Raw genomic sequence first — 10,148 nt, forward strand, 5'->3', positions numbered from 1 at the left:
GGAGAAGCTGGAGGAAGGTAGTGGTGGGTGGCTATGTTCCAAATATCTTGTACACATGTATGAAAAATAAATAAAATATTATGTAAATACTTACCGACCATCTAAGATGTGCAACAATGTGCACCATTTTTGAGTGTTTATGGTTACATACGTGCTTTGTAAACTTGTTGACAGTTGGTTCTATGTGAACAAAAGATAGATATGTAGTGGCCATGAAATGCCATCGCTGTAGAATGCTAACATGGCAAACATGTCTAAATATATGCTGACAATGCTAGCATTATAATTGTCTAAGCTGGGAGCAACTCCCTGTGCTGCGAATGCTTGGCACATTCAACAGTATTAAATTAATGTACTTAAATGCATACCATATTTACCATATAAAATGATAACAAATAGGTATTGTTATATAAAAAAATGAACTCTCAAATATAATTAGAGGAAAGAAAGCAAAACCAAGTATACACTGTGTGATTCATCATGGTTGAACCAAAGCAAGAAAAGCTAGTCGGTGTCCATAGATGTCACAGGGGCAGGTTAATTGGGTTGGAAGTTTCCAGAAGGCTGTTTCTCAGCTTCCAGATCCAAACACTAATCATCAGTAGCTTCTTTGTTCCTGTTCACTAAGAGTTGTGGGTTATTTTTTAACTTGTCTGTGTGTATGCTGTATAATGAAATTTTTCAGCATTTGTACTTGTTTGTAACTGCTGCATGTTCTTTTGGTAATTAATATGATGTAATAAATATGATGATGATGATGATGATGATGATGATGATGATGATGATGATAATAATAATAATAATAATGACATGTACAACCAAGGGAGTATAGCTATTCAATAGGAGGAGTACATACCCGGAGATGGGATTTATAAGAGAATTAAACAGAATTATAAATGCACATAGATTAAAGTGTTTTCTTCTAAAATATGAGGGGTTTTTCTAAGTCTTTAATATATAAGTGTCTGCCGACTTTGAAAAAACTGTCTCAGAGTCAAACCTGCATTTCTGCTCTGGGATTGCAGCCACAAAGCCTCTTGACCTACACCTCTCAGCCAGGTAGATACATATGGATGGTTAATCTGCATAGTGAAAGAACGACAATAAACTCTTGAACGCATAAATATGAGTGTTCATCCCTAAAGTCTCGGCATTGGCAAATCAAATGAGAACAGGCAGCGGCAGGCTTCATGTGGTGATCCAAGAAACCCCAGAGCATGCAGATGTGCGAATGCAGTTAGAGGTCATGTCCTGATTTAGAGGGCAAGGACAAGGTCTGTAACTCTATGACGTTTAAACTTTTCAGTGTTGGCTGCTGAAAGTTTCTTCTGGGTCCCAGAATGACCCTTGACCTTCATCTCACAGAACCCTATCTGCACTGGATACTAATTTCAAAGCCAAACCTCCACATGCTGCATGATCAATCATTTCCTTTCTTCTTATTCTCACCCATCTCCCAGAAGGAAGCCAGAGTGTGCCTTTACTCACCAGTGCTTCCTCCAAATATCTATTACCTCACAATGCTCGCCTCACAAAATCATGCTTGTCTGCTTTTTAAAAATGTATTCCTTCCCACCCTTTCTCTCAGGTGAAAAGTGTTGCTCACAGAACACCTTCGAGTAAAGCCTTTTGGGTTTTTCTCTGGGATGAATGCATCTTAGAGACTTTGGAAATGTAACCAGATATTATTTTATGCATCAGGAACTTAAGAAAGGAATGGAAATCCTGTGTCTCTCCCGAGCCACCAAATATTTTTAAAGATCGAGTTCTACGTCTCCTCCTTGGTCACTCCCTGGTGACCAAGCATTGAAATCTATGAACCTGTGGGTTCCAACATGTGGGTCCAAGAAACCACGTGTTTCTTTGACTATGGTATCGGGAGATTTGAAAACGTCATAAAGATTGAATTATTCTCCATGTTGTTCTTGAGGATCTGCTTTCGTTCAGCAAGGCATCTCTTAAGAGATAACCAGATGCAATATATATTAGTAATGTAATTCTCTTGTGGCTAAGCAGCATTACTTCCTAACTGAGGTTCCTTGCCATTTGCCCAATGAACAACATTAAGGCTGCTTTTAGTTTTCATTGACTGCAAAAAAAAATTACAAAGAAATAATGCCAGGAAGTCATGTATAGGTCTTTACATAATTTTATTTTTATTTCTTCAAAGTTGATACCCAGGGCTGAGACTGGTAGAATCTGACGGGGAGCTGAAGGTGCCTTTGATAGTCTAGAAGCGACCCACTTCCTAAAGTGACTGCTCTTATGCACAGCCATCAGAAATGAGTGAAGGAGCCACTTGTCCTCTCTCTCAGCAGCTGGTGCTAGCAATGCATGTGAAGCCGTTCTCTTTCTCTTGTGTGTAAGTTGTACAGTGGTACCCCAAGGTTTCGAGTTGTAGTTCTTAATGACTGGTATGGAATGCCCCCTTTCAGATGATTATGTACCAGCCTATGGATTTGGGGGATAAATATCTATTCAAGTCCTTTAGCTACTTCCTGAAATAAATAGCAATCAGATTACCTATCCAATTTTTGAGGTTTCTCATAACTTCTAGCAAAATATAAATACATCAATAGTCCGTGTTGTATGTGTGATCCAGTAAGTTTTTCTACCAATACCTAATTTGTCTTTGCTTCATATTAAAGATACCTTAGGCAAGCCAAAATTTTTAGACTTTGGAAACTAACAGCATGTTGGTTTCGTTTTATGGATCACCCTGTTGGTATCCATAAAATTAATCCCCAGAGAATAATAATGGAGCCTTTATTAAAATGTAATGATCACATTTTCATAGTCATAGCTCTGAACTGACTGTTCTGCATCATTGATCAATGTATCTGTCTCTTTGCCAATACCATGCTGTGCTTTGCTTTTCCTTTAAGTTTTAGAACTGATAATGATCATCTAGTAATGGTGGTTTCTAAAGTTAACTTGTTTACAAATCTCTGGGAAGGCTTTGGTTTGGGTTGGTGTCTTTTGTTCTGTTTTTTGTTTTAGTTTGGTTTTTGTTTCATTTTCTTTTTTGTTTTGTTTTGCTTTGTGCTTTGTTTTCTAACTCTAAAAATCAAGGTCATTCCTAGAATTTTAAACTTCTGTTGGGCTTTTCTATTATTTATGGATTAATAAAGAATATCAATGTGAACTCCTGAAACAGACACAGCAACATAAGCCTGTTTTGAGGAAGCACAGTGTAAACATGTATGATGGTCCTAGCCTTTGAGAAACTCACACTCCACTCAGTGAAACAGGCCTTGCTACTGCATTGTAGATTGGGGCTTGAGGAAAGAAAGAGATCTACTCTGTACTCTATTCTCTGAATACAGAAAACTCTTTCCCATTGCCTTCTAGTATTTCTAAAGTTTTTTTTTTTACTCTGTCTTCTAAAACTGATGCTAAAGAATTAAAAGAAATAGAGAATAGAAAAGACAATTCTACCTCTAGCCCTTGTTCCATTTATTGATTCATGACAGACGGCCATGGTTCAGGCTGTTTTCTGTTACATAAAAATGAAGAAAAAAGTCTTCAGAATTTCTACATTCGTGATGGATCTCTTCCACAGGTATTTAAGGCTTCCCAGCTTTTACCGAATCGGGTCCCACATGAAGTAAGAAGAATATTCATAATTCAAAGTTTTTCTCCCATATTTTTTAAGCTGATGCTCTTGGACTGTTGCAATTTCGTTTTTCTGTGTTGTATCATAATGGCTTTCCGTAGCTGCTTCCTTCAAAAACCACTTACTACCTAAGAGCCACTGCATTTAAAACCATCTCAGACGCACTTGGAGCCTCCTAAGGAGATCAGCTGCTGGGGTGGCTGACTTCATACGCATTATCATATCAGGATCTGCTTTTGCAAAGATTGCCCCATATCGAAAATCCAAAGAACGTGTTTTTAAATTACTATTCTCCATGATCAAAATTACATTTAAATTTCCATTTCAGAATATTTTGAGGTCAGTGATGAGCTTCAAAAACATTACAAGAGAACCAAAATTTCCTTTAAGAAGATGAGAATGAGGGGTTGGGGATTTAGCTCAGTGGTAGAGCGCTTGCCTAGTAAGCACAAGGCCCTGGGTTCGGTCCTCAGCTCTGAAAAAAAAAAAAAAGGAAAAAAGAAGATGAGAATGAAGGTCAGTTTCCTTTGCTGCTTTTGAAACACTTCGTTGATTTTCATGTCAAAATATAACCTTAGAGGAGATGTTTAATAGTAAATTTCCAGGCAAAAAATGGACATTTGTTTTCGAGTTAAGAAGAAGAGAACATGTACCCTTGACACATGTGAGGCAGTGAGACAATTGACTGTGTGCAGTAGAACACACTTGTCACTGGGTTTTAAGCAATAAGTGAAGTATCTTGTAGAGTGACTCCCTTTAGAGCAGAGATGTTGAATTATTGACAGGTGGGTCCTTTTAAATATTAGACAATTATAGAAAACATTGAAGGAGGTCAAACCCAACTTACTTCTACATCACGCTTGTGACTTCTGGCCTGGTTCAAGATCAATATCCTAACATCTTGGACTCCTTATCAAGCACATTTGACCTAATTCCCCATTGAGTTAAGAGTGTCCTTGCATAGTGCTTCAAAAGAAGTCACCTACGCAAAATACATTCTCAGCTTGACGATTCCTCTGTTGAAATGCTCTCCCCAGCTCATTTCTGAGTTTAGGAACGCTGCCGCCTTCCAGTCTGAGCAGCAGCTTGCATGTGAATTATGTCTAACTATGGTTGGACCATGAATCGCATCTTCTCTTCTCTGGCCTCAGTAGATTGAGCTACAGTCATGCAGTTGGCAATATTTTTGCTATGTTGTTTCCTTCCATTTCCTTGGTGCAATACTCATTCGAAACTTACTCCCTTGTACACTGTTAAAAAATTAAAATATGGCGTCTGCCACAATACGCTCTTTGTTAAGCAACATTGAACTTGATACGAGTTTTATGTGTATTAAATCCTTGACTTTCTCTGGACATTTAGGCCTTGTAACTATCAATTACTCGTGTTGTCATACTTCATTGTTTTATTTATTACAGTGTTTTTTGTAGCCTATAAAAATGCATGGCAGACTGGTATGTTAAAATTTTTCACATAGCCATTTGTTTAAACTTTTTATTTGTCTTTGTGAATTTCATATCATGCACCCCAATCCCACTCATTTCCACCTCTCTTCATATCTGCCTTCCACCATTTCAACCCGCCCTGGACAGAGAAAAGAAATTTCACTGTAGAAGTTGTAGTGTGTCATGGTGTGTCCTACAATATACCCTTTTGTTCACACATCTTTTCTTGAAAATGTTCATTGCACTGAGTTTTGGTTTGATACGAGGCTTCTAGATTTCGCTACTCTATCAATACTGGACCTCACTGGGACTCCTCTCAGATATATTGTTGTTACCTTGTGTCATGGAGATCCTGTAGTTTTGGATATGTAGGACCAGCCCCTTCATTCCTCCAGCAGTTCATTGATGGGATAGATGTTGGGATGGCTCTATGGCTTTCATACCCTCAGGATATTGCAATCCCCAGATCCAGGGCTAGCTTACTGTGCTGCCCAGGTAAGGGCAGGGCCTGTTCTCCCAAGTGCTGCAGCAGGTAAAGGGCAAGACCACCTCTCCTACTCTCATGTCCCCATAACCAGCTTTCCTACCTGCAAAGTAGCAATGGGGCAAGGGTGGAGGAAGGCATCTCTCCTGTGCCCACACTGTCACACAGCAGACAAGGTGTGGGGCCAGCTTTCCCATGCTCACACCCTCAAGACTAGCTTGCCCACCTACCCTACCCTTACCATCAGGGTCAGATCTACCATGCTGCCCAAGTGAGGGACAGGGACAGCTCTCCTGTTCTCATGAACCCTTTGGGGCCAACTCTCCCAACCACCAACAGTGGCTAGGGCAAAAGGAATAGGAGGGGGATCTCTCCCTCACCATTGCCACTGCACAACAGACAACAGGCATGGCCTCTTCTCCCACACTCATATCCCCAGGCCTGGCTCACCTGGAATCCCATATCCAGGGCTAGCTTTACTGTGCTGCCCAGGCAAGGGACAGGGTTCACTCTCCCGAGTGCTACAGCAGGTGAAAGGTAAGGACGGCTCTCCAGCTTTGATGACTTTGGGACCAGCCCTCCTGCCTGCCATGGATGGCAAGGGGCAAGGGAGGATGTCTCTTCCTCACCCATGTCATTAAACAGCAGACTAGTGGGGGTGCCCAACTGTCTCATGCTCACACCCTCGGGGCCAGCTTACCTTCATCCCCACCACCAGGGTCAGGTCGGCTGTCTGCCCAGGCAAGGTGCAGGGCTCACTCTCCTAAGTGCTGCAGCTGGTGAAGGGGCAGGGCCAGCTCTTTTGTTCTCATGACTCCAGGACCAAGTCTCCTGCCTGCTACAGGTGGTAAAGGGTGAGAGGTGAGGAGGATACCTCTCCTTTATCCAAAACACCAAAAGGGAGATGATTGTTAGGGCCATCTATCAAATGCTGCAACTCCCACAATGCGTAGGGCCACTCCTGTGAGTATACTGCAGTTGGCTAGGGACAGAGTCAACTCTCCTACTCTCACGCTCCCAGGGCCAGTTCTCTCACAATGCCCAGGTGAGAGGTGGGGCCAGTTCTGAGCAGTCCCTAACATCAACATGTCACCAGGTGACAACCCAAACCAAGGAAATCTGCCTGCCCTTTGGTGGTAATAGACCCTTGCTGCTGCAGGGCCACAGACCCAGCCCTGGCCCCCTAGTAGCAGCACAGCCAGGACCCCACCATGGTCCCAAATGGTCTCAACCAGCTACTCATAACAGGCTGATCCTCACTACTTTCAAGTCTCTCTTCATTGTGCCCACATCCTTCTGTTTCTCTCTTTCTTCCATTTCTGCACCACTGACTTGTGCCAGGGTATCTGAGTGTCTGGGATCATCTCAGGAGTGGTCTCGGGAGTTCTATGCCCTCTTGTGCATTATGGCACAGGGGGAAGTCATCTCAGGCACGGTCTACCCATCCATCACCGCCCCCTCAGGCATGTGCAGCACCAGACTAATATTCCAGGGAATATTAGGCCATGAATCATTCAGATGTTCCTGGGTCAGAACACTGAGTGTAGACAAAGCCTCTCTCCTCTTTGTCACCTACTGACACACATGTGACACAGCAGCCACACCTGCAATGCTTCTAGGGGCAGGTCACATGACTATTCTATCAATTACTTCAAAGCCATAATCCAAAATATTAGTAGTCCAAAGTATTCCAACATTTAGGTTGAATTTTAACGTCACAATTTTTGATATTTCATCAACCTAAAAAGACATCACAATTTCATTTTTATGCACATTAGATAAAATTTCTTAAGCACAAAACTCAAGAATTTTCATTCAATGCAGGATATTAGGGAGAATTTGAAGATTTGCCCATGGCCATGTGTAAAGTGAGGGGAAATGAAGCATAAGGTGGATACGTGCATTGCTCATAATGGGTTTTAGCAGGAAACTGGAATAATTTCATTAATTTTCAAGGCTTAGTTCTTATCTTCTTTAATAGTTTCATGCTAATAACAGTCATTTTTATCTCACAGGTGAGGATCTTCAGGCCAGCATAAAGTGTAGTAGAGATTCCTCTTCCACAGTTCCCTACTTTCCCTGAGCAAATGAGTCATAAAGGGATTGATAAATCCTCTGAGGGCACCTGCAGAAGCCTGACGAAAGTGAGGCCGCTTGGTTGTGATGACAACTAATGTGTCTTCTGTACCCTTTGTCCTTGAGCCCAAGTGGCATGCTACTCCACTGCTGGACTTGCCTCTGGTTTGTGTCTGGAAATCTGTTCACAAACCAAAGGGCCAGGAACAAAGGAGATGAATCAAATGTGACATTTCAGACGACCTGCTGAGTTTCTGGAGCCCCACGAAGACAGAATCTCTAAAAGAGGATTACCTATTCTTTATCTCCCACACTGTAGCTTCCCATGGTTTCTAATAAATTCAGTGGTTTTGAGCAGAGAGCTATTCAAAGCAGTTGACAGTTTAGTAATAAAAAACGTTCATCTATTTTTATATTTTTCAAAGGTGACCTTCTCCACATCTAAATGTTTTCACTATTTCTTGGCTCCACGAGCACAATTAAAACATGACTCATAAGAGAAAAGAGGCCTTTGTATAGGTTGCATCATGTGATGGCTCTGATGGAGGATGATGAATCTGGCTACCTAAAGTGTGTCAGTCAATGGATCTGCAGAGGGAATGACTGGAACTGATTAGTCACCAAGTGTGACTTCTAGGTCCGATGAGCAATCTCAATTCCCACTTGTATTATCCTGACTTCCTTCCAAATAGCTGTATTTCAATGATGAAGTAGTCATGCACTTTTAGAGTCATTGGGAGGTCTCAGATGTCTCTTAACTCTCTTCTTTAAAATAAATATAATAATAAAAATTCCTACCTACCAAATAAGCATCTTGGTTCAAGGTCATACAAAACTTCTACAGTTTTTGTATCAGATGAATGAAGTTCCTGTCTCTGTGTCTAACACTGCTTTTCTCAACCCCTTTCTGATATATAAGACCTCATGCAAGCTAAGGAAGTGTCCCAAGACTGAACTATAGCCCTATACTCCATTTCTCTCTTAAAGATAAATAGACAAGGTAGTAGAAAGTCTTGTTATATTTAAGTATATTTATTGTGACAAAAATGGTGAAGAAACTCGAGTTAATTTTATTGTTTTCCAAGATATTTACATTTACTTTTTTAAAAAATAATTAAGTTGTGATATAATTACAACTCTTCTCCCTTCCCTTCCCACTCTTCAAACCCTCATATTTACCCCTTTCCATTCTTCTTCAAATCCATGCCCTCTTTGCACTAAGGTAAGGGTCATTGCATGAAGATATATATATTCCTAAATGAATTGTTCAGGCCATATGTTACTTGTATATATGTTTGCAGAGCTGACATTTTGGAACTGGGCAGTCAATTGACGTGCTCTTCTCTGAGGAAGAACACTCCTTCCACTCTCAGAGAGTTGCACAGCTATCCACAGTTGCCCATAGTTCTTTGTGTAGGGTTCAGGCCATGTGGATTTTCCTCATCGACTTTGCCGTGTCTCTTGGGGTCATCTTCGTTCAGCCCATCCTTGTACAGCTTCTGATAGTACTAGAAAACACAGTCTCACAGCAAACTCCCTGATCTCCTGACTTCTACAGTCTTTCTGTCATCTCTTCTACAGCGTTCCCTGAGCCTTGGCTGAGGGAGAGCTTTATAGAGGCATCCACTGGGACTGATCTTGACAACTTGCATTTTGATTGGTTGAGGCTTTTGTGTAATGATCTCCATCTATTGCAAAAAGAGGTTTCTTTGATGAGAAGGGGAAACAGCACTTCCCTCTGAGTATAAGCACAAAATATTTACAGATTAATTTTTGGAATTGTGATGGTTTAGTAGATTAATAGTTGTAGATTCTTCTCCAGTTACCATGGCAACACTGACATTGAGTAGTTAGCTGGGTTTCCTGTACCGGGTAGAGTTTCCCTCTTGTTGATCAGTCTTAAGTCCAATTTGAGAGCTGTTAATTACCACAGATGTATGTGTGCCACTTTGTGGCCCAAGATTATGATGCTATGCTAGTCACTGATGTGGTTCATAGGGATCATAGAAGGGTGGACTGTTGGTTCTCTCCCTCCTTTGGAAGCTTGCATGGTACCTTCTTGTACCATAAAAGCAAGTCCTCAGGGTGGAGGTATTCAAGACAGTTCTAGATCAGTGATCTCTGGGACCTGTTTTCAAGATGCATTGTATCATCAGCAATAGTAACTTTCCTTCCATCTCTGGGGAGTTAACCATAGATAATAGCAACTGGTTTTGTGTTTTAGGAGTCTCTTGGACAGCGCTGACCAACAACTCCAAAAATGGCTTCTCTTGTCTGGTATTGGTGATTTTGTTAAATGGCTTTTGGTTCTTTGAGGGAGCACCATCAGATGAGAATATATTTATATTATATTACATATATTAAATATATACAGAGCCATGTGTATTATAGGCATTTTTTTTAGTTACATAGTTAATAATATGATTCCTGTGGCCTTTTCAGGCATCCTTATCATTATTTTATCCCCTTTTGGAGACAATATACTTCAAAATATTAGAATGTGTTTGTTATTATGAAAGCAATGTTA

At 40.9% G+C, this 10,148-nt stretch overlaps 1 non-coding gene across 1 annotated transcript; it reads right to left on the reverse strand.

Annotated features, from left to right (window-relative positions):
* Positions 1-7,039: 7,039 nt before the first annotated feature.
* LOC116885041 lies at positions 7,040-7,171 on the reverse strand. Its single transcript, XR_004385927.1, has one exon. It is a non-coding gene; the product is annotated as a small nucleolar RNA SNORA17 (small nucleolar RNA).
* Positions 7,172-10,148: the final 2,977 nt, after the last annotated feature.

The sequence above is a fragment of the Rattus rattus genome, chromosome 15, assembly GCF_011064425.1.
Source record: "Rattus rattus isolate New Zealand chromosome 15, Rrattus_CSIRO_v1, whole genome shotgun sequence".
Classification (NCBI taxonomy): Eukaryota; Metazoa; Chordata; class Mammalia; order Rodentia; family Muridae; genus Rattus; species Rattus rattus.